Source organism: Triturus cristatus, chromosome 6 (assembly GCF_964204655.1).
Source record: "Triturus cristatus chromosome 6, aTriCri1.1, whole genome shotgun sequence".
Taxonomy (NCBI): Eukaryota; Metazoa; Chordata; class Amphibia; order Caudata; family Salamandridae; genus Triturus; species Triturus cristatus.
The window spans coordinates 1553239111-1553265494 of NC_140589.1; positions in this window are offsets into that span (position 1 = coordinate 1553239111).

Here is a 26384-nt window from a genome sequence, read left to right on the forward strand (position 1 = left end):
TGTGATTAGTTGTTCAACTTGGCTCAGGTAACCAAGGATCAATGGACCTGGAATGAGGTTCCGAAGAGGTATGCTTACTGGAAAACCGACGATGCGGGAGCAGGAGACCGGCAATGGGGCTGCGGTTATTCAGGTTTATCGTACAGGCATTACTGTTCCTTGTCCTGATGATGATCCTTGCAATTGTCTAGTAGGATCGAAACGCCGTCGACACTTATAAATACCCGAAATGTTAAAAATATGATTTTGACACATAAGGGTGTTGCTTAAAAATGTTTGTTTTCTCAAGTATTGATGATTCCTATAAGCAAACTATGTATTCATGCCTGAACCTCTTTGCTTCTATGACCTAATGTATGTACTGGACGCAGGCTTGTGTCCCACTTTATCTACCTTCTTAAATTTTGCTTATTTTTGTACATTAGTAAAATTCATGACCTCTGTCCGGCTGGATAAGTCTCTCTCTTGATAAGTACTGATTCGGGTCCTTATTTATTACTAACCCTATTCCTTGGAGTTTTTGGAGACAGCTTCAGATTTCATCAGGCAAGCTTGGGCGCCTTCCACCAGGAAGCGATACTTTCAGCCTGGACAGGCTGGATGGGTTGGTGCGTGGAACGGCACCTGGATCCCGTGGGGGCAGGATTACCCAATATTGTAAATTTTCTTTCAGAGAAGGCAGCAAGCGGTTTGGCTTATCGATCTGTAAATAACTTTCGATCAGCCATTTCGGCGGAGCATAACCCAGTGGATGGGAAACCAGGGAACAACATTTACAACGCAACTTTTACAACGCACTACACTTACAACACATTTTTTACAACGCAACATCCATTACAACGCATTCCATTACATAGCATGACACTACAACGCATTTTTAAAAACTACCTTTACAACGCATTCCATTACATCGCATACTACCTTTACAACGCATACCATTACAACGCATAATATTACACTACACTATCCAACACTTACCCTACTGTTGCACCCCCTGGAGTTAGAATAGTAATTTTTACCCCTATACTATCCAACACTTTCCCTACTGTTGCACCCCCTGGAGTTAGAATAGTAATTTTTACCCCTATACTATCCAACACTTACCCTACTGTTGCACCCCCTGGAGTTAGAATAGTAATTTTTACCCCTATACTATCCAACACTTACCCTACTGTTGCACCCCCTGGAGTTAGAATAGTAATTTTTACCCCTATACTATCCAACACTTTCCCTACTGTTGCACCCCCTGGAGTTAGAATAGTAATTTTTACCCCTATACTATCCAACATTTACCCTACTGTTGCACCCCCTGGAGTTAGAATAGTAATTTTTACCCCTATACTATCCAACACTTTCCCTACTGTTGCACCCCCTGGAGTTAGAATAGTAATTTTTACCCCTATACTATCCAACACTTACCCTACTGTTGCACCCCCTGGAGTTAGAATAGTAATTTTTACCCCTATACTATCCAACACTTACCCTACTGTTGCACCCCCTGGAGTTAGAATAGTAATTTTTACCCCTATACTATCCAACACTTACCCTACTGTTGCACCCCCTGGAGTTAGAATAGTAATTTTTACCCCTATACTATCCAACACTTTCCCTACTGTTGCACCCCCTGGAGTTAGAATAGTAATTTTTACCCCTATACTATCCAACACTTACCCTACTAGAAAAGTAATTTTTACCCCTATACTATCTAATACTTACCTTAAATGCAATTTAATATTATGCGTTGTAATGGTATGCGTTGTAAAGGTAGTATGCGATGTAATGGAATGCGTTGTAAAGGTAGTTTTTAAAAATGCGTTGTAGTGTCATGCTATGTAATGGAATGCGTTGTAATGGATGTTGCGTTGTAAAAAATGCGTTGTAAGTGCATGCGTTGTAAAAGTGTGCGTTGTAACGACATACATCCGGGAAACCGGTTGGTATGCATCCTATGATTTGTAAACTTCTTAAAGGCATAAGGATAGCGAATCCCCCCAAACCTAAGTACTCAGGTTTATGGGATGTTTCTTTAGTCAATTCCCTCTTCAACAGTTGGCCAGTGGATAATCTGTTATCAAGAAAACAGTTGTTTTCAAAGTTAGCAATGCTTCCATGTTTGTCAGCTTGTAGACGTTCATCGGATGTGCGGGCACTGGAAATTACAAGTAGAGTATTTACTCCGGAAGGAGTTTCTTTTACTATTACAGGCCGTACCAAGACTCTTTCCAGACATATAGGTGCCGATTACGATCCTGTAAAAACCGGGTACGAACCGTCGGACGGAGCATATTCTCCGTCCGACGCGTACCCGGTCGTCAAAACTTACAAACATGGAATTACGAATCGCACGGAAACTCCATTTCCGTACGATTCGTACTAAACCCCGACCGACGAAAATAAACATACAAATGCGATCCGGGAAAGCACCGACGTGACGTCGGGACGCACACAGCCTGCCATTCACGAACCAGGAATTTACGATTCGCACCGACGTATTCCCGCACGGTGAATATTTTCCGGCTGCCAAAAACTGCCGGGAAATCAGGACGACGCGAACAAGGAGTACCTGTACGCGACGGACAGACATGGACCCGAACCTACGTGTCATCCCGGCCCTCATAGCAGTCGACCTCCTCTACAGGTTGGGACGCAGACGCCGCAGAAGGTCAGAACAACAAAGGGAGTGGGGAAAGGGGGGGGCAGGACCAGGGGCAGGCCACAAAACCCCCAGCAAAGTCACACAGCACACATGCCCTGGACATACCTGACCCCCAGGCCCTGGTCACTACGAGGGGGTGGGGGCGTGTCCAGCAAAGCCAGCGTCCACCACAACAGAAGTGCCTGACGACGCGAACCGGCAACACAACAATACAGGTACGTCCTGTACCCACGCCTTAAGAGCGTGGGTACGAGTCGTACCACGCCCACCCCTACATCACCCCAACAATGGCGGGACGGCCCGTACCCACGTGGCAAAGGCCTGGGTACGGGCCGCGCAAGCATTCTACAGCGTGGGTACGGATATGTACGGACCGTACCCCCACCCGCGTATGAATGGAGCGTACCCCCACCCCAACAGTGTAAGTACGACCCGTAACCCCACCCGCGGACGTATGGAGCGTACCCCCACCCCAACAGTGTAAGTACGACCCGTAACCCCACCCGCGGACGCATGGAGCGTACCCCCACCCCAACAGTGTAAGTACGACCCGTACCCTCACCCGCGGACGTATGGAGCGTACCCCCATGCCAATAGTGTACGTACGGACCGTACCCCCACCCCGTATGCATGGAGCGTACCCCCCACCCCAACAGTGTAAGTACGACCCATACCCCATCCGCGTACGTATGGAGTGTACCCCCACCCCAACAGTGTAAGTACGACCCGTAACCCCACCCGCGTAGGTATGGAGCGTACCCCCACCCCAACAGTGTAAGTACGACCCGTAACCCCACCCGCGGACGCATGGAGCGGACCCCCACCCCAACAGTGTAAGTACGACCCGTAACCCCACCCGCGGATGCATGGAGCGTACCCCCACCCCAACAGTGTAAGTACGACCCGTACCCTCACCCGCGGACGTATGGAGCGTACCCCCCATGCCAATAGTGTACGTACAGACCGTACCCCCACCCCGTATGCATGGAGCGTACCCCCCACCCCAACAGTGTAAGTACAACCCGTACCCTCACCCGTGGACGTATGGAGCGTACCCCCCAACCCAACAGTGTAAGTACGGAACAGAGACGGGAGGGGTGTGTGCCTATCACTCCCAGCAGTGCCCAGAGACAGGAGGGGTGGGTGCAGAGTCCTCCCAGCAGTGCCCAGACACAGGAGGGGTGGGTGCAGAGTCCTCCCAGCAGTGCCCAGACACAGGAGGGGTGGGTGCCTAACACTCCCAGCAGTGCTCATGGAACGCAAAGGGTGGAGTAGCCACAGATACCATGCCCACAAATGTCAGTCAGGTGCACAAAGACCCTGCAGTACATGTACCACATGTGTGCGAGGCTGGGAGTATACGCATGCATAGCGCCAAAAAGAAAACATGTCCACATGAAGTCATGTCAATAGTCCACATACACAAGTACAATGACTACCAAGGATGCCACGAATGATGCAGGTGGAGACATCGCTCAGCATGCATGTGCAAAGTTGAAGGAGTCCGTCACACACCCAGCTAATGTACACACAGCTCAGCGTCAAATATTGGGAACACCCTGCAGGGAAGATGTCAGGGTACACAGAGGAAGGAATACACCTTGGGACAATTTCACCATGCAGTAACTGCTTACATGAACAGAGTAACCTAGCTAACACCGTGTGATGGCACACAGATACCAGGGTCCCCCCTATGACCAGCACACTACTACATTTCCCACACGCCCAACACATGATTACCACCCAAAATCATGTAGCAGCCCCACCAACAGCAACATCAGAAAAGCAGTAGTGTTCAAAGGAAACAAAAATGGCTTTAATCAGCATGATCTTAAATAGTGTGTTCGTAGAAAGTTCAATATTTACAAAGCCCATAGGGCAGTCCATGAGTCACAGCTGGACGGGGGACACAGTGGGACGCGTGTCCCCTAGCTTGCCTGCACAGTCAGACTCCTTCGTCTTCCACAGCGGGGAGGGCATCATGTTGGGGGGAAGGACCAGGCACCGCAGGGACAGGAGGGCGAAGGGTAGGCGTCGTGGGTGCAGGGATGGAGGACTCCACCACAGGGGTGGGGCAGGGCCAAAGGCGGAGGCCAGGATCTCGCTGCACACCTTTGCAAGGTCCTCCAGCGTCTCCCCTGCACCCAAAGGAACCACAGGCCCCAAGGAGGGGGGGGGCGGAGGGATGGGTCGCAGCGCCACTGGGGGAGTGTGTGGACAGGGGGGGGGACTCAACCACCCTGACCGGGGACTCCCTTGACCGCTTGCGGGGTGGTGTCACAGTGGGGCTCAGGGACAGAGCGGCCATGAAGGAGTCCTTGCCGGATATGTGGCCAGGAGAGCTGAGGGGAGGGGATTTGGAGGGAGTGGATTGGGTGGAATGCAGACTCCCACTCTGGCTGCGTGTCTTACGTTTGCCCCCCGACCCAATGGGTGTGCCTACCTCACCCTGTGTGTGCGTGCCAGGAGGTGTGCGTATGACCTTCCCTACTGGTGTGGTGCCTGTGTCTGTTGTGGTGGGTGCATGCTGACGTCTGGGTGTACGTGGGACAGGCAAGGGAGTGGGAAGTGTGGATGGGGCAGGGGTAGGGGGTGGGACGTAGCGCTGCAGGAGACCCACTGCTGCAGTCAGTGTCGAGTCTATGGACCTCAGCAACTGGCGTTGGTCAGCCTGCGACGAAAAAATGCCCTCCAAGTATGCCTCCATGTTGTGCAGCACTTGGCTGTGGCCATGGAGGACATTAAGGATCGCAGCCTGACCCACCTGCAACTGCCGCTGGATGTCCACAGACTCGGCATTGGCGGCAGCAGTGGAGACAGGGGCAGGGGGTGCGGTGCCTGGCAGAAAGCAGACATGTGGTGACCGTGGACGTTGGGAAGGGACACGAGCAAGTGGGAGGCGGCTGATGGCAATGGAGGGGGCGGGGTGCGATGTTGTTCCGCTGTCAGCTGGTGGTGCAGCCTCCGCCCACTCGGAGAGATCATCCTCGGACCCGTCGGCTTCATATTCGGTGGTGCCAGTGGACAGGTCCTCGGCCTCACTCTCCTCCGCCTCTGTACCACTCAATGTGCCAGCCACTATGTCAACGCTGGCACTGGTGCTCGGTCCCTCCGCTCCGTCTGTGCTCATGTCTCCCTCCGTGTCCCCCGACGATGCTGTGGGCAAGGTGAAGAGACAGCAATTAATCACACACCTGTATACATATGTCACATGAGTCCAATCTACATAGGTGACAGTGCATAGCCTGCACAGAAAGTTAAGTAACATCTACAAACCAAGGTACAGATGTAGGGCATGCAACACACAGTTGGTTGACCCACCATGCCACAGAAAATCCATGGAGAGTATGACACAATAGCAAATGACATGAAATGGAGTTTGACAGAGGAGCCAGGCGCTGGGGACAATCCAGCACTGCATCTGCACCACACAGCGTTGCCAACAATAGGGATGAGGAGGGACCAAATCCATGAGCTTGAGGCACATGCTGCATAGGTAATACTGAAAACATGCCCAACATGACTGGCTCACTGCACCTTGAGTGTATGTCCAGACAAACATCACACACTGGCCAGACCTAGCAAGGAGATTTCAGGTTTTGACATGTAGGCTTTGCCCGCACCAACCACCCCCTACATGAGACAATTTGTTGAGACACAGGTGGCACTTACATCTCTTAGTCTGGGTGAAATACACAGGGGATGCATAAATGCAAGATTGGACGCCAAATACCCGAGGTGCGCCTGTCCAAATAATCATGTACAAATGGCCATCATCAGATGATTGTAACAAGACACACAGGCACTGGCCACTGTGACTATGAACAAGGAAAATCAGGTCAGGCTGTACAGTGGACACTTGTACTACATTTCACGTCAACATACATGGTGCCAGGGGACAATGGCACAGAGCACAACCTATGCTGTAGACACTGAGAGTGTCCACGTTTTGCGATGACACACATGACACCTATGAAAATATGCCCCAGGGGACAGTAGTGGCCACACAACTCCATGGTCCTGAATGGGAATGACTGCAACACACACCACCATCCCTGCACTATGCGTATCGCACACTCATGCACATCATGTCACAGGCCACAACATAGGACATGCGTGCTGTAAGGCATGACACTTGAGAGACTAACTCCCATGTCTGGACTCAGCATCAGTGCCAACTGACATGGGACCCACATGTACTGAACTAGACAGGGCACAGGCAAGGTCCCAAAACCTGTTACACACCACCCCCACACATGATGCTACAGGCATAGTTCACGTGGAGAAAGTGCCAGCCTAGATAACCTTGTGAAGGAGTGACTACACACAGACCAGGGAACACATTGCAAGGAGGGGAAGGGAGGCAGGAGAGCACAGCTATACTGTGGGTAACTGGATCTGCACAGCACCTTTAAACCCTGGCAGTGTATCCATGCAACTGTGCACTTGCAAATGCTGGTGAAACACAACAAGCACACATGTACCTACCCCCTTCCTGCTGCTGCTTCTCCTGTAAGCGCCTCTCCAAGTCTGGAAATACCACCGGCAGCACACGCTTGTGGATGTGGGTCAGTCGGCGGCGCCCGCGGTTCTTATGGCTCTCAGGTGAGTCCCCCAGCAGGACCCGTGCGATCCTCCGCGTCCAGCACCGGATATCCTGCCAGCGTTTCCTCACCTGGGACAGGCGCCGTTTCCGACCATCCGCACTCCTCACGGCGCTGACGGCGGTCAGCCATATCTTCTCCTTGGCAGAGGCGCCTACCTGTGAGGATGAACAAGTGACACTACATAAATACACCTGGCACATGTCACAGGGACACATATTAGAACACATTTGCTGTTTACAACAAGGCATAGTATGCATCCAGCGCATTGCACCTTTGTCATAGGGACATGATCCTCTGGGGAAGGGCAAAAGCAGTACGTGCCATTGAAAGGACACAGGTGGAATGAGGGCAACTACACAATCAATGATCCAGGCTCACACTGTGCATCACAAGCTACACCAGGATAATGTGCAGCACCTCTAAGCAGTCACATGCCACAGGCCACTGACGCTACCGCAGCAGAGTACACAGACACACACAGGCACAGGACATTCACCTGCCAATGCCAAATGCAGCGACATACCTCACTCTGCACATGTGCCACTAGACTGGGGGGGGGGCTCACAGGTGTGGGGCTGGCTCTGCACGTCAGACACACAGCACTGCTCCCTGCTCACATCACATGGCCAGGGTATATCCATCCCTCATGCAGCTGGGGTGCTACACTCCACATATGCACCCACCCACATGACAGAGGACTTACACACACACCGATGTCCAGGGTACGAACACATCATGTGGACACTCACAGCACAGGTACACAGAACTAACACACATCTGTGGGTACAGTCACCTGTCACACTGGGCTGACCACAGAATCACATGAGGACTGTAGAGGCTACATTCCCAGGAGGACAAGACAGGCAGAATGTGGCATGCACCATGCAGGGATTGTCACAGTAAACACAATGCAAGTGAGGACGGCAGACATGCACCACAGCATGCACTGGCTGGGAGACATCAGGCATTCCCCCCCCCCGGGACCCCCCCTACAGTACATAGCATGTGTGCCACACCTGGACACAATTCCAGAAGTCACACTCACAAAAAAGGGACACAGTCTGTGCTGGTGGACTCTGCACTCACCTGATACCCTGGTCGCCCATACAGCATGGGGTACTGTGGGAGGATCACATCCAGCAAAGCCAGGTTCTCCTCGAGGGTGAAGGGCTGTGACCTCTCCACAGACCTTGACATGGTTCCAGGGAATCAGTAGCAGCAGCTGGGTCGTGGAATACAGAGATGTGCAGGCAAGTGCTCCCTCATGGGACCTGGCTGCCTTATATCTGCCTTGCTGGCCTGTTTCATGCACAGGAGTACAGAGTGATTGGTCACTCACATTTGCATCTTATGTTTCCTCCAATCCCTTCAAACCTAGCACAGTCAGTGGGTTCTTATTGTGTTTTTTTCTTCAGCATGATGTCAACCCCACAAACACATTGCAACAAAGTAGATTCATTCCAACTGACTTCTTCTGTGCACCTTCCAGAACAAATTCAAACTTTAAACTTGGTCTCCATGACAACCAGCATGCATGTAGGCCTTTATACTTGTCCCTCATGTGTCCCCTATGTAATTTTGAGCTTCACACACAGGTACGGTGCGTTCCGGGGCCCTAGGGCACCCCAAATGCATATCAACGGCCCGTACAGGCGTGTGTACGCTCCGTACCACTATGGGTGTTCTCGCGTATGCGTACTCGTAGTGGTACGGACCGTAAACGCGTGCGTACGCTCACTATCACTATGAGTACGCATACGCGAGAACACCCATAGTGATAGTGAGCGTACAGGCGTGTGTACGGGCCGTACCACTATGGGTGTTCTTGCGTATGCGTACTCGTAGTGGTACGGCCCGTACACACGCCTGTACACTCACTTTCACTATGAGTACGCATATGCGAGGACACCCATAGTGATAGTGAGCGTACAGGCGTGTGTACGGGCCGTACCACTATGGGTGTTCTTGCGTATGCGTACTCGTAGTGGTAAGGCCCGTACACACGCCTGTACACTCACTATCACTATGAGTACGCATACGCGAGGACACCCATACTGAAGGTGAGCGTACGCACGCGTGTACGGTCCGTATCACTATGGGTGTGCTCGCGTATGCGTACCCATAGTGGTACGGACCGTACACGCGTGCGTACGCTCACTATCACTATGGGTACACATACGGCAGCACTCCCATAGTGTTAGGGAACGGACACAGGCCCTCTTGGCGAAAGTACGGTGCCTTTCACACATCACAGTGGTGACAGGCAGCACACAGGAAGGAATAGGGCTGACATACTTGTCCATGGATGGACATCAAGGCATTGTCTGGCCAGTACTACATGTGTGGGGCACAGGTGTGAAAGGCTGTGATGTGGCACATTACTCCTGAGTGGAGAAGGCACCAGATGTATAATGAGATGTGTACAGATGTTATGTGTGACGGTGCAATGTGTGCCAGGCATGCCCTTAACTCCTTTGACATGTGTGCATGTCGTACTGCACACTTGGGATGAGCGTCACTGGCATGGCACGGTCCACAACACACGCAAGTGTCCCCTGATGCTCGGTACAGGAGTTACCACACCAGACATGTCACTACCCACGGTGCACGATGTGTCTATGTCATGTATGTGTGGTGTGTTCCCATTAGCTTGATGTTGGAGCTCCCTAAAAAGCATCAGCTGTTGCAGCAACCAACATGTGTCTGTGTGTAGATGGACATGGCACACAGTTATGCACACCATGCCACATGTGGTATCGGATGTGAGGTGCGTATGTATGCATGGGACATGGAGTAGCGTAACAAGGACATGTCTGCATCCTCTCTATGAATGTGTGGTGAGTCATCACATGTACACCTTATTGGCAAGGTGTGTGGGCTGTCCTAGTGTAATGTCATGTGACCTGTGGCTCCAGTGTTCCGCTACCAGTCTCTGCAATCAACATCCTACTTCTGCTGATGTGTGGATGTATGTCACTCCTGTGTTGCATCTGGCTGTTCACTTACACTGGGACACAGCTAATCCCATGCCATGGCATGTGGAGGTTCACAATCTCCGTGTGTAGCTGGGTCATGGTAGGAGTGTCACCTGGCAGCCATACGTGTCCAGGGCATGTGGCACATACCTGACTCCGTATGTCGCATATGTGTATTGACAGATTAACATGTGCTCAGTACCAAAACATTGTTGTTGTAGTGCACTCACTCTTCCTTGTCACTTCCAAATTACTGCAGGGCGCTGCCTCTTCCCCGACCAATTCCGGACTTGGCTGCCATGCGGGAGAATGACTGTATCCGGTGCTACCACTTCCCCCAACGGTTGATTCTGGAGTTGACGGCGAGACTGGCACCACACCTGCAACCGCTGCACAGGTATCCTACGGCACTGACACCCAAGCTGAAGGTAATGGCAGCCCTACATTTTCTGGCCACGGGTACCTTCCAAAATACCATAGCTCATGTTGGTGGCATGTCCCAGAGAATGTTCTGCCGTGTGCTGCATGATTTCTTAGAGGCCATGTTGCTTCACCTGGATGACTTCATCCATTTCCCAACCCCTGAAATGTTGACTGGGGTCAAGCATGGATTCTATGCCCTGGGAGGGATGCCCCATGTCATTGGGTCCATAGATGGGACACATGTGGCTTTGGTACCACCACAGGCACAGGAGGTAGCGTACAGGAATCGCAAGCACTACCACTCCATCAATGCCCTTGTGGTGTGTCTATCCAACATGGTGATTTCACATGTCTGTGCTCGTTTTCCAGGATCAGCACACGATGCCTACATCATGAGGCGTAGCAGGGTGCCTGAAATGATGACGCAGCTGCGCAACGAACGAGCATGTGTTGTTGGTGGGTACACTCTGTCTGTCCTGTATTTTGCGTAGACTTCCAGCATGACCGCTTCTCCTGTCCTACTTATGTCCATGTGCTTTTCATGTAGGGGACACTGGCTATCCAAACATGCCATGGCTGATCACACCTCTCCGCAAACCCATCACGCCAGCCCAGCTCCGCTACAACACCGCCCATGGCCGGACAAGGCGAGTGATAGAGAGGACATTTGGCCTCCTGAAGAGCCGATTCAGATGCCTCCACAAGACCGGCGGCGCCCTCCCATATGCCCCAGCGAAGGTCTGCAAAATCTTCATGGTCTGCTGCATGCTGCACAACATGGCAGTTGAGAAAGCTGTGCCACTCATCCTGGATCAAGATGATCAGGACCATCCACCCGTGGAGGACGAAGGGCTTGGCAATGGGGCTAGTGATGTGGAGGATGTGGAGCCGCAAGAGGACATCCGGACTCGGCTCATACGCGACTTCTTTGCTTAGTGGTGAGTACCAGTGTCTGAGTGTGCACGCATTGGTCCCCGTGTGGCATGTGTTGCGATGTGTGTGTCCATCTGCATGTATGCCACGTGAGTCAGAGGTGTGTGTGGATGTGTCACTGGAGTGATGGTGCCAGTGATGAGTGTATTTCCCCAGTCATAATTGTGACCTAGCATGTTGTCATCCATACATGTGTCGAGTACATGCACATGCAAGTGGCTGTGCTTTTTGTGGCTGACTTCTTGTGTGTCTCTCTTCCCCAGGTACTTGCGCATGCCGTCTGCTGCTTGCATTGTTGTGGCACTGCTATTCCTCATGGACACGTCATCGTGTGCTGACTCAGCGTTACACGCACGGACAAGTTTGGAAGTCTCCTTAGGGTAAGGGATGCATCAGGGGTGTATTGGATGTGGCAGTTGTTCACGATGTATGCAAACTGCCCCTGTCGATGTTTGGTTCCTCTGCAGACATGTCGTATCACCATGGTACACATGACATGCAGATGGGTACACCTGAATAGATGGTCAGACTTGTTGTCAGTCATCAGTGATGGGATTGTGGAATCTGATGATGGCATCAATGTGTGTTACACTGCCCTCGGACATATACGGTTTGCATTGCCTTGACATGGTGTGGGACTTCCACATCAGCGGTTCAATGGTATATGGCAGGCTCTCCGTGAGCAGCAGGGGGTGTTTAGCTGTTTGCCGACACTTGTGTGCCAGTTCCATGGATATCACGCATTTGTGGTGCAGAAGGGGGGTGCCAGTGTTGGACCCACATGTTACTCCACATGACCTGTTCATGTGTACTCCGAGTTGCCTCTGCAATCCCAAATACATGACTAATAAAGGTGTCCCTATGCCTCCAAGGTGCCTCTTCTCAGTCAATGCTGGTGTGTTGCCATGGGGCATACGGCATGTCTGGCATGGTTTACCGTGATAGTGGCTATGTGTCTATGTGTAGAGTAGCAAGATGCAAGCTGTTTGTGTGGGATTAGACTGTGTATTGTGCATGATGTCCATGACTGTGTGGGTATTGTGACATGTGCCATCCCCATGCATCCAACGTTGGCCAGGCCACCATTCTCTGCATCCACCTGACTCAAGCTTGCAGGACATGGTTCTGCCACCTGTCCACACATACCTGGGTGCCCCCCAGGACACTCCACATGATCCCTGACCTCTGTGCATGGCTGTCGCTGTACTCAATATGTCTGTCGGCACGGTTGTACGGCCACCCCCTCAGCTGGTTGGGCCCATCACGGGAGTGTATGGTGCTCCATGTCTGTCTTGCCTAATACACTGTGACCCGTGTGTCCTGTGCCAGACTCAGGCCCCAGGGTGTGGATGGTTGAAGTCAAATGAGAACTCAGGCATGGTTAGACTTTACAAGACACATGTAAGGTAATAATGCAACCAGTAGGCATCTTCTCTTCATGGTGTGACTTTTTATTTTAGTGAGGGGGGGGGGGTTGACATGAGGTGCTTTCCGGGTGTGTGGAATCCAAAGTTCACTAGGGGAGTTGGTGTCCTTGCCATTTGAAATCCTCAGAGTCCAGGCCACAGTCTTTGTCAACATTGGTCAGACAGTGACCAGCAAGGCCATGTGGCAGAGAATGTCTTTTGCAGCTGTGCTGCTGTTGCTCCAGTGAGCCAGGTGCCAGGCCAGGTGTCCTGGGAGATGGTGCTGTAGCGCCGACCCTCACGGTCTTTTACGTGGACGACCCGCCCTCCTGCGGGGACGGTCAGAAGCAGGCCATGACGATGTTTGGGATGCTCCATCGGATGGTTCCTCCTCCACCTCCTGATCCCTCCCTGTGGGTGGTGATGTTCTACGCCTGATGGCACAGGGAGGGTTGCCCATGTTGTCGGCCATCCGACGGAGTGTACTGTGAATTCCCGTAAACACCGTCACGAGCTCAGCCTGTCTGTCCTCCATCCGCCGTTGGTGCTGCTGTAGACAGGCATGTTGCTCCGCATCTTGCTGGGCCTGATGGGTCTTGATCTCCTCGAGGATGGACACAACCTGGGCCATGCCCGTGGTGTCCTGCCGGTATGTGTCCAGGATGTTTCGGACATGGGAATATACCGGTTCCCCAGCCAACTGGTCAGGCTGGTGCCTCCGCCGTCCTCCACTCCCACCACCCCTGCCCACTTGCACCTGGCCTGCCCATGCTGGGCACATCGGGTCTCCGGGACCCCTGAGGGGTGGCATTGGCGTTGTCGCCTGCCTCCTCCTGGGTGCCCGGGACACCGTGTCCCTCCTGGCTGGCCTGGCTGCTTTGTGGTGGTGGGGCAGGGCTCCTGAGTGTCTCCTGGGATGTGGCAGGAGTGGGGGTGGTGGTTGGCCCGGTTGTACCTGACGCAGGACACCAGAGGGGCCAGGTTGGTCGGGGTTGGGTTCGTCCACAGAGTGGTGAGAGTCGTCGCTGCCGGTGGCTCCTTCATCCCGCCGAGCCGGGTCCTGTGAGTCTTCCCCCCCAGTGTTGGGGGGTGAGCCACGACGTTGACCTGTGTGTGAGAGAGACAATGTTAATTTTGTTCCATGCAACATCCATGTTTCATTCGTTTCAAAGTTGGAACATTTCCTCTGGGAATTTGGTTATGTCTTGCATTCCACTCACAGTGCACTTGTGCATGGGTGTGTCCCTTGGGCACAGCTTTGGCGACTTTACCTATGTGTGGCACAGTCTTACTTGCTGCGTCAAGTGTGACTGCAGTCAGCAGTGGAGTGGGCAGGTGTGGCGAGCCGTGCATTGGCGCCTTCCGTGTAGCACTGTACGTGGGCACATGGAGTTGTTCCACACACTTATATGATGCAGGTAGCTGTCGTTGTGCTCGTGCACAGGTTGTGACATGGCCCTGTGTTTTGCCATGGAGGAGAGGGGGGGTGCTGGCACTGGCCACCCTTGTCTACATGCACGCAGTCCACCTGATGACGAGCAGACATTCCCACACACCACAAGGCTGATTTGCTCTCCCTGTGTCTCCCTCCCTCTCTGTCCCCCTCTCCCTCCCTCTGTGTGTCAGCCTCCTCCCTCTGTCCGTCTCCCTGTGTCTCCCTCCCTCTCTGTCCCCCTCTCCCTCCCTCTGTGTGTCAGCCTCCTCCCTCTGTCCGTCTCCCTGTGTCTCCCTCCCTCTCTGTCCCCCTCTCCCTCCCTCCCTGTGTCAGCCTCCTCCCTCTGTCCTTCTCCCTGTGTCTCCCTCCCTCTCTGTCCCCCTCTCCCTCCCTCCCTGTGTCAGCCTCCTCACTCTGTCCGTCTCCCTGTGTCTCCCTCCCTCTCTGTCCCCCTCTCCCTCCCTCTGTGTGTCACCCTCTGTCACCTCAGCCCAGCTTCCTAGGCACACACTTTTAGCAGATCTTTGAATGGCCCTTGGATTGTTGATGTGAGTTTGTTTCTGATCTCCAGGCACCCATTGGGTGTAGTGTGTGTGTCTGCACTGCTGCTGTGGTGGTGTGTGCTGCCACTCTTTCACAGTGTTGGCTGTTCATTGGCTGCTGTCATGTGCAAGAACGTGCCGTCACCCCCATGTGTTGATGCAAGGCGTCTGCCATTTGCTGGCAAGTCATTCCTGTGTTGGGACACACTGTTTGTCTGGCTGTGACCTAGGCCATATGGGCAGGGGGCATTGTTGTCTGCTTCTGAGTTGCACTATGTGACTTTTTGGGCCCACCCTCCCGCCATCCGGCTTACCGTGTCATGTGTTGGTGTCTTCTGTGGCCTGTGACTTGACATTGTCCAGCTGGGTGCATGGGGCATGGTGGCGCCAGTGGCATGTGCGTGTTCATGGAGTGTGGTTGAGTCATGCGATAGCTTGGGGTGGTTGCGTGCCTGTTTGTGAGTTTGGTTGTGGATGACGTTCCCCCCATGTAAGGTGAGTTGTTTGTGCACTCACCCGGCTCTCGGAGTCCATCTACTCCGTCGACTGCCACCACCGGCAGTATGGCCATCATCCTCTCCTCCCAGGGATGGTAGTGTACGGGTCTGCGGGCCGGCCCTCCTCCAGTGACGTTGGCCTGGTTGTGTTCATCGGTCATCTTGGCTCGGACCCTCCTCCGCAGATCGTACCACCTGGCTTGGCATTCCTGCTTGTTCCTTCTGGTGTCCGCAACAGCATTCACAGCATCGACGATGGTCTGCCACATGGCTGTTTTTGCTGAAGTGCTGGTCTGTCTGACCAATGTTCCAAAGAGGTGTGGCTCGACTCTGAGGATTTCATCGACAAGGACCTCCAACTCTCGGCTAGTGAACTTTGGATTCTTGTTAGTGGGCATGGTGAGGGGTGTGGGTGTGGATGGTGGGGGGGGTGTGGGAGTGGGTGGTTGTGGGTGTGTGGGTGTGGTTGTGCAGGTGTGTGTGTGAATGTGATGAGGGGGTGTTTGTGAAGGTGTGTGTGTGAAGGTGTGCAAGTGTAAGGTGTGGTAAAGCTTCTAGTATGGTGCTGTAGGTTGTCTGTGGGGTCTGGCAGCAGTGAGTCTGTTGCAAAGGCTCATGGTTTGTGTGTGTGGGCCCTTTTTATTGGTCCATTGGTGGGTGTGGCTGTGTTTGAACTTTGGGTGGGTGTGTTATAAGGAGTGGTTGTGTTTTGGGCCTCTGTTTTGGATTTTGGCAGTTGCAGGTCAGTGGATGTGTTGTTTTAGTGGTTGTTCGACATGTTTTGTGGCTTTGTGCCATTCGAATGGTGTATTCTTGTGTCGTTTTGGTTTGTCCTTGTTGTGTACGTGCGTTTTTAGCGTGTGTACGGTGTGTACATGGGCCATTTTGTTGTACAGTGCTGTCCTTGTGTGTGGCTTGGTACGACTCGTACATGCGCGATGTTGTGTGAAAGTGGTGATGTTGGGGCCTGGGGTGCGCTCCGTACTTAGAATGTTGGGGTGGGGGTATGCTCCATGCATACGCGGGTGGGGGTACGACTCTAACGTACACGGGTGTACATACACGGGGGTACGACACGAACATACAGGGGGGGTACGACACGTACACGGGTGTACATACACGGGGGGTACGACACGAATGTACACGGGTGTAAATACAGGGGGTACGACACGAACGTACACGGGGGTAGTACGACACGTACACGGGTGTACATACAGGGGGGGGTACGACACGTACACGGGTGTAAATACATGGGTGGGGGTGTACATACACGGGGGTACGACTCTAACGTACGCGGGTGTACATACCCGGGGGGTACTACTCTAACGTACACGGGTGTACATGCACGGGGGTACGACACGTACATGGCTGTACATACCCGGGGGGTACGACACGAACGTACATGGGTGTACATACAGGGGGGGTACGACACGTACACGGGTGTACATACACAGGGGTACGACACGTACACGGGTGTACATACAGGGGGTGTATGACACGTACACGGGTGTACATACAGGGGGGTACGACACGAACGTACACGGGTGTAAATACAGGGGGTACGACACGAACGTACATGGGTGTACATACACGGGGGTACGACACGAACGTACACGGGGGGTACGACACGTACACGGGTGTACATACACGGGGGGTACGACACGAACGTACACGGGTGTAAATACAGGGGGTACGACACGAACGTACACGGGGTGGTACGACACGTACACGGGTGTATATACAGGGGGGGGTATGACACATACACGGGTGTACATACACGGGTGGGGGTGTACATACACGGGGGGTACGACTCTAACGTACGCGGGTGTACATACCCGGGGGGTACTACTCTAACGTACACGGGTGTACATGCACGGGGGGTACGACACGTACACAGCTGTACATACACGGGGGTACGACACGAACGTACATACAGGGGGGGTATGACACGTACACGGGTGTACATACACGGGGGTACGACACGTACACGGGTGTACATACAGGGGGGTACTACACGTACACAGGTGTACATACAGGGGGGTACGACACGAACGTACACGGGTGTAAATACAGGGGGTACGACACGAACGTACACGAGGGTGGTACAACACGTACACGGGTGTACATACACGGGGGTACGACACGAACGTACACGGGGTGTACAACACGTACACGGGTGTACATACAGGGGGGGTACGACACGTACACGGGTGTACATACACGGGTGGGGGTGTACATACACGGGGGGTACGACTCTAACGTACGCGGGTGTACATACCCGGGGGGTACTACTCTAACGTACAAAGGTGTACATGCACGGGGGTACGACACGTACACGGCTGTACATACCCGGGGGTACGACACGAACGTAAACGGGTGTACATACACGGGGGTACGACACGTACGTACACGGGGGGTACGACACGTACACGGGTGTACATACACGGGTGGGGGTGTACATACACGGGGGGTACGACTCAAACGTACGGGGGCTGGGGGGAGTGTTGGGCGCGTATGCGGGCACATGTCTCCATGGTTGCTATGGGAGTTCGGTGTGGACGTGTTTTTTCCATACGGTTGTAACATCGGACGCACGGGATGGATCGTGATTCCGCGGTCGGACTTCACTTTTCACATTTGTACGGTGATTCGTCCGAGGACGTGTCGGACACATTTTCCGACCCGAGGACGTGTGGGGAATTATTCCCAATGCGATTCGTATGGTCTTTTTCCCATGCGAATCGTAATTGGCAGTTTGTACGGCACTTGTACGATTCGTACGGTAAAAAGACCGGATACGAGTCGTACGGGGAATTTTTTTACCGGATCGTAATCGGCACCATAGAGTATAATGCTTTTCCTAGCAATGAAAAATTATGTGTTGTCCAATGCTTGAAAACTTATGAGGATTGTACTCGATGATTGAGGCCTGAGGGCTCTAATCACTTTTGATTGCTTTGCAAAAACCTTTTAAACCAGTGTCTGCTGCAACCATAGCCAGATGGCTTCGCTATATCATGAAGGAAGCTGGTGCTGATATTCAAATGTTTGGTGCACATTCTGTGCGTGGTGCCATGGCATCAAAGTCATTTATGTTAGGTTCTAGCATTCAAGAAATTATGCGTTGTGCTGATTGGTCATCTGAATCAACTTTCAAGTAATTTTATTATAAGCCGTTGGGAGATATAACATCTGTTGTTTTTAATAAGCGTTAAACTAGCATAATCCGAAGCCTCCAGTCCTGTAATAGAATAAAAAATTAGCTAGCATTCACGCCAAGAATTTTCAATTCTATTAAGGACACGGAGGCGAGGATTATCCCACCAAGGCTATGTTACAATATGATTGTTCATGCTTACCCACCCGTACTGAATTATGGTAATACGCAGAAATTACGGGTTGTCCATGTTTGGTTTTTCCTAGGTGCAGACAAGAAGTCTGAATAAGAGATGTCTTCAAGTTGAAGCCTTTCGATGGGATTTGGTTTCCTGTAAACTTCCATGTTGGAGGATGTTCGTGAAATATTATTGATTTAGTGGACTTTTATACAGTTCGAGCAAAGAAAGAGGATGATGGGACAGTAACCAGGGCTCATATGGAGGGCTAAGGGGGCGTGGCTGATGCAAAGTACCATGGACAATGTAGTTTGTTTTACTAAATTGTATGTTTTACTGGCTGCTGTGATTTATGCAGTAAAGAAGGAGATAGCATAATCCTCACCTCCCTGTCCTTAATAGAATTGAAAATTCTTGGCGGGAATGCTAGCTAATTTTTGATTCTCGTGAGCGCAGGTAATAAATACTAAGGTCACCTTCATTTTTGTACAGCTCCAAGTACAGGCGTGTGCATCAGAGTCCTCACCCGAGTCTCAGACTCCCAGACTTCTGTTAGATCGTGCAGACTTGATGAATTAATAATTGCCCCATGCAGATTTTCTAGGGCACAGTCGGCACCGAGTAAAGGGGCCCTGCGAAGGAGTAGGGGCGAAGTGACTCCCTAGCACTGCAAGGAAGCAGAGACGTTTTAATGCAGGGGCAAAGTGGGCTCTGGCCCAGGGCCCCAGCCTTTCAGGGGGCCCCCTGACAGAGTCAGCTCCGTTCTCCAGAGTTTTGCCCTAATGACCTTGAATATTTCTTAAATAGAGTGTTTTAAATACTGTTTTCCTTTAATTTATTTTCTATATACCTGATGTGTGATAGTCTAATACAACCATTTTGCAGAGAAATGCTGTGTTTATGTTTCATGCAATATGCATAAAAAAAAAATTCTTTTAGCTCAAAACAAGGCCTAACATATAAGAAATGGGAGGACCTCACAGAGATTATTTGCAGTAATATTGGTGAGCTGCTGCTATGTTACCATATTGAAAACACACATAACTATCCCTGAATATTAGATATAAACACATTTTGGGTCGTATTGCTGAGAAGTGATGCATCGCTGTGTGAAAACAGGGATGCGCCACTTCTTAGTGCGCCCTCCTTGCGACATGAAGCATCATGTTGCAAGGAGTTACAGATACGTCAGTATTTCTGAAGTATCTGTAGGCGCAAAAGTGATGCATTGCTGGGCTGTGTCTGAAAATAGACGCAACTCCAGCAATGTGTCCTTTCACATGGGGCAAGCCCCATGTGAAAGGGCCTACATCAGTCTTATGCCTGCTGTGAGGCAGGTGTAAGATATTGACGCATTTGTACTCTAGAAGTGGCGCAGTGAAATCTGGTAGATTTCACTGCATCACTTCTACGAGGCTTACTTACGTGGAAATGCCCACCCTGCATACATTATACCTGGCGCAGGAATAATGTGGTGCAGGGGTTTACAAAGTGACGCATCTGCCTAGATGCGTCATTTTGTAAATAGGGCGCAACATGGCACATTTTTTACGCTGCTAGTGCGTCACAAAAAGTGACGCACCAGCAGCGTAAAAGTGAAGCAAGGCCTCATAAATAAGGCCCTTACAATTTGGACGAGTGTTTCTTTGCACTATCAGGGACCTAATGAAATGAAATAGTGTATTTAATAAAGCACGCAGCTACTCAGACTAGAGTGTCCTGGCGCGTGACTGCGAGAGGAAAACACACGTAAAAGACCCATCCGTTATTAAAAAGACAGGTTTTTAAGTTCTTCCTGAAAGAGAGTAGGTCTGTGGTTCGGTTCAGAGACTTAGGGAGTCTATTCCACAATTTTGCGCCTAGAAAGCCGAGGGATCTGCCCCCAGTGCGGGCACAGCATAATTTAGGCACGACGGCCAGGTTGGCATTGGAGGATCTTAGGGGTCTAGATGTTGTGTAGCGATTAACGCACTTATTTAGATAGCCATCTCCTAAGCTGTGGAAAGCTTTAAAGAAGATGGTCATCGCTTTGAAGTCGATCCGTTCTTTTATGCGGAGCCAGTGTAGAGATTTAAGGATAGGGGTCAACCTAGATCTGTGTTTAGGTCTCAGGATGGCTCTGGCTGCCGCGTTTTGTTCCACTTGTAGGCGCTGGATAAGGGATTTGGGAAGACAGAGGTACAAGCTGTTGACATAGTCAAGCTTTGATGTCACCAGAGTCTGCACCACGATCTTTCTGCTCTCAAGCTGTAACAGTGGCAGGAGTTTCTTTTAGCATCCAGAGTATGCCAAAGCAAGTGCCATTTAGATTTTGAATTTGAAAGCACATGGAGAGTGTCTTGTCTATGACAATTCCTACGTTTTTGACTTTCTCCTTTTCAGCGGGCGGGGCGGCAGATCTTTTGGCCAGCAAGCGCTCCAGTCAGGCGTTTATGGATTACCAAAGAAAACAACTTCAGTTTTGTCAGGATTGCACTTCAGCTGATTGACCTTAAGCCAGTTAAAAACCTTTGTGAGGCAAGACCTAATCATTGCCCCGTCAACGTCGGTTCATTTTTTACATGTAAAAATCAGCTGAGTCTCATCAGCGTAGGAAACAATTTTGGCGCCCTCTTCCTCTACCAGAAATGCAAGGGGGGATAGATATATAATAAAAAGGGTAGGACTGAGAATGGAGCCCTGAGGGACACCTACATTCATGGCTGGAACCGGGGATGAGAAAGGGGGGAGCCAGATGTCCTGAGATCTATTTATTTATTTATTTATTTATAAAGTTTTATATAGCGCGAACAAGATCCCGAAGGATATCAGAGCGCTTTACATAGGATGGAAGGCAGGACATAAATCTAATAACGACATCAAGTAAGAATACACCACATGAATAAAAGCATAATTCCCAGACAGATGAATCAAGGAGAGTAGTACAATAAACAGGTATAAAGCAGGCTACAAGGGGGGCATATAATGAGGAAAAGAAGAGCATAGATCTAATATCGACATCAAGTAGGAATAATGGCATGATTCCCAGACAAATGAATCCAGGAGAGCAATACAATAAACAGGAAGACAGCAAGCTACGAAGGGAGGCACATAATACGGTACAGAGGAGCAACATCATTGCCAAGAAGGATGACATCCATGTTAAGGCGGTCCCCCCCCCAGGCTGATGTTAGCAAGTCTCTCCCGGAGCCTCTCATGTGGGACAGTATCGAAGGCCGCCGATAGATCGAGCACTATCAGAACAGCCTTGCCTCCCTGGTCCAGCTTACCCTTGAGAAATTTAGTTACTTCCAGCAGAGCAGACTCTGTACTGTAGTTAGCCCTAAAACCAGATTGGGGCTCATGAAGGCGCTTCCCACCTTCAATGTGTTTTTGGAGGGCCTTGTTTACATGCTTCTCTCAAACTTTGGAGAGGGCCGGAAGAAGGGAGATTGGCCTGTAGTTGGCAGGGTCCGTCGGTTTTTTTTTATCCGTGGAAGAATCTTAGCATTCTTCTATAATTTCAGCATGTTGCCTGAGGAGAGGGAAGCATGAAAGAGCTGGTTTACCGTGGGGTTTATGGTGGGAGCTAATAGGTTCAGGATATTTGCTGGACATGGGTCAGTAGGAGAGCTAGACTTAATGCTTTGGAGAAGGGTCGGTGATTCTTCAAGCTGAAACTCAGGGAAAGCTAGTAAAGATGGAGGATCCAAGAGGTGAAATTTGCTATTAGTACTAAGGTAAAAGGTCAGTTCTTCCTCTGAGATGTTAGTGAAGGCTTGTTGAATCACGGAGATCTTTTTGTGGAAGAATTGAGCTATTTGCTTAGACTATTCTTCTGTGCATGGCCCTTCCTTTGTGCCGGCTTTCGGGGCGGTAAAGGATTTAACTATAATAAAGATTTCCTTTCTCTTATTTTGGTCATTTTTAATCTTGGTTTGAAAGAAGTTTTTCTTGGCTGCCTTCACGAGAATGTAATGAGCTTTTAAAGTGTCTTTATACACCTTCCTGTCCTCAGGTAGATAGGATTTACGCCATTTCCATTCAATTTTTCTACAATTTTTTTTGCTAGATCTGAGGGAATCGTTAAACCATGGAGCTGGTGGGCCAACCTCTTTGAGGAGTGGGAAACAACTGGTACTGCTGCTCCAATGTTGGGTCAGAGCCATGAATCTATTAAGAGGGTGTCCGAGTCGGGGCAGCCAGACAGCTCTGGTGAGGAACGACTGAGAGCGTCTGCTAATATCGGGATGGCTATTTTATGGAACGTCCTGTAATTAGGGACCCTCTGCCCTGCCTTAGCCCGAGAGGGCTGTGGCAGAGTTGGGAATGACAAATTTTAATAGGAGGTGGTCAGACCAGGTAATGGGAAGAGGTAGGCTTACTGATATTTCAAACTTGTCAAAGATTTGGTCTAGGGTATGGCCCTTCTCATGGGTGGCCGAAGAAATAGATGGAAACATGTTGCAGGTCTGCAGCATCTCCAACAAGGAAATTGTCTGAGTTTCTTTTCCATTATCCATATGTTTATTGAAATCTCCCATAATAAGGCAGTTGTATTTTAAGGTCAGGGAGGTGGTGGCTGTATTAAGTGTATTAATACAATTTCCAATTGCACCAGGAGGTCTGTAAATCAGAAAACCAGCTATGCTATTATGGGGGGATAAGGTACAGTGGAAGCCTAAGGACTCTGCGCCCTCGATGTTTTCCATCGGGATGGGAGAGCAGTTTAGTATTTGATTGTAAATTATGGCAACACCGCTCCCCCTTCCCACTCGGTCGGTCACTCCTAAGGATTTCATAACCCGTAGGGATGGCCAAGGTGATAGTAGGGTTGGAGGCTTAAGACAGCCAGATCTCAGTGAGAAAAAAAGATCAAGTTGTTCATATAAAAGTAGGTCATAAATGTGTGGTTCATACTTTTGCATAGAGCGAGAATTTAAAAGGGAGGCCTTTAAGTCCTCTGTTTTCTCATTGTTTTTACACTTATTGTTGTGTGGGAGGATCTTGAGTGCGAGTTTCCTGGGTTGGAGGAGAGACCAGTTGTACTTATTGCATCGAAAGTCTACCTCCAAGCTCAGATCAGCCGCTGTACACTGACATAATGGTAGCCGCCTAAGGCTAAGCAGTTTTTCCCTGTTGTAAAATAGAGGAAGAAACTCACTGCAGGGGAACTGGGCAGCATGGCCGGCGATGGACGCTGAAGGGACGCTGAAGGGACACTGACGGGCGCAGACGGACTTGCCTTTGGCGTGCCTGCTGCACGTGTCTGTTTGCATCGGGAATATTTAGGCTAATGCCTATGATGCAAACTGGATCGCTAACGCAGCTGAGGAAGCGGAAACTGCGTGGGCAGAAGTGAGGAGCCCGATAGTAGCCCCAGCCCTCCGCACAATCGGCGTATCAGCCGCGGCGGACCAGAACTGGTGGAAAAGCGAGAAACTAATCGGAGCAGCTAAGGAGGTGTAGGCAAGCAGAATCAAGTAAAGTGCAAGTGTGCGTAAGTAGGAGAAATTGTTAAAAAGCACAGAGTAATTCAGCCACACATACACAATATAAAAAGTATTAAAAACCTAGTAGCAGGGCAGGAAACACTAAATCCTACAGCTGTCAGCTGCGCGCATCCGTTTGCATTAGGAATATATAGGCTAATGCCTATGATGCAAACTGGATCGCTAACAAAGCTGAGGAAACGGAAATTGCTTGGGCAGAAGTGAGGAGCCCAATAGTAGCCCCAGCCCCCCGCACAATCTGCGTATCAGCCGCGACGGACCAGGACTGGAGGAAAAGCGAGATATGAATCGGAGCAGCTAAGGAGGTGTAGGCAAGCAGAATCAAGTAAAATGCAAGTGCGTGTAGGAAGTAGAAATTGTTAAAAAGCACAGAGTAATTCAGCCACACATATACAATTTTAAAAGTATTGAAAACCTTGTAGCAGGGCAGGAAACAATAAATCCTACCGCTTTCAGCTGCACGCGTCCGTTTACACGGCATGGGAAACGTGGGCTCAAATTGGATCATAAATTCAAAGCTGTTCTGAACAGGGGCCCCCAAAATATGTTTGGCCCAGGGCCCCCAAAATCCTTAAGATGTCCCTGCAAGGAAGGAGTGGAGCCCCTCCTCTCCCCTGTTCTTTTTCAAGTTCGGTATTTAAACTTCGGTATTTGTGTATATTCGCCTTTTATTCGCCAACCAGAGAATTGTTCTTTTGGTATCAGAGATTTCCTGAGCCCGAGATTTTCAGCTGTACAGTTATCACTTTCCATGGAGATGTGGGCTTCTGATTCTTCATTTAGTTTCTGAAAAATTGCATTGTAGATTTTTTTTCAATTTGCTTAGTTTTGTATAGCGCGAACTAGACACGAGGGTGTCGGAGCGCTTTTTTGAATTACAAGTTACATAAAACAAAAGTAGCAAAATATTGTGAAGAAAATGAGGGTGAAAGCTAGTATACCAGAACGCAAGTGATGTGTAACAGAGGGTGAACATTAGAGACAAACTAGGTCACATTGCCAACTATGTGCCATCACATTATCATGTTTTTAAAAAATTAACATATTGCGATGCAGCGCTTTGTTCAAAGGTTGTTTTTTGATCTGATAGTTTTGTGGATCTGTTTTGGTAGTCTCGAACGAGCGGTTTGTTCAATTTCCTACGGAGATAAACTTCCATATTTTGGGCGTGCTTCCCGGGGAGAGATTGTGTTTTGTTTATTAAACCTTAGTGGTTGTGGCAGAAAGGAGTTTATTGTTTCTTTATGACCTGCATCCACCAGAAGAAGGGGTGAGTTTTTGGGCCAGGCATTCCGGAATGCCACAATGAATGGCTTTGTGAGTAATACATGTGATGTTTCTAGCGGTGATAGGCACTAGTTGAATGACATGATACATGTGGGAATATATGATTGTAGCCCCTTGTTCCTGGGATAAGTCTTGCAGCAGAGGGTCAAACTGGAACCCGTCCTGCTGGATGACACAAAACAGACCGATGTGAAAGTCCTGAGGCTCGTGGGATCAGGCATCTGCCTGGTTAAATGAGCTCTCTACAGGTGGGCGAGGCGCTATATCATAAACCTCTAATGTTGTTTGTATTAGTTGTGACGCACTCTTTTGTACCTAGACAAGGTTTGCGCTATTTAAACTGGTGAAAAATAAATGTGTAGATTACAAGTTTCTTTTTTAGCAGGTAACATACAGAACTGACCTTCAGGCATTCGGCAGCTCAAAAATGACATCCGAGGTATCATTTGGCTGCTGCTCGTCAAGTCGCCCGATGCAGAACTGATCTCCCAGCATTCTGTGACCCAAAGCTGATGTCAGAGGCCTCTTGGGCTGCCAGTGGGGGCAGGTCTAACACACGAATGCTGCCCCGGGCAACTTTTACACCTGGCTCAAGTCTGTGTTTATGACGTCAGAGAAACTATCGTAGATTACGTGCATCAACCTCAACGTGATTTCATCAGAGCCAAAAGCTGTGATGTCATCACAAGCATCTGGTTGCATGGTCATGCTACTTCAGATCTGAGGTCAGAGGGAGCAAATCTGTACACATAATGAACATTTTCTGCAACACTAGTGCAATTTTCTGCTTTAGATA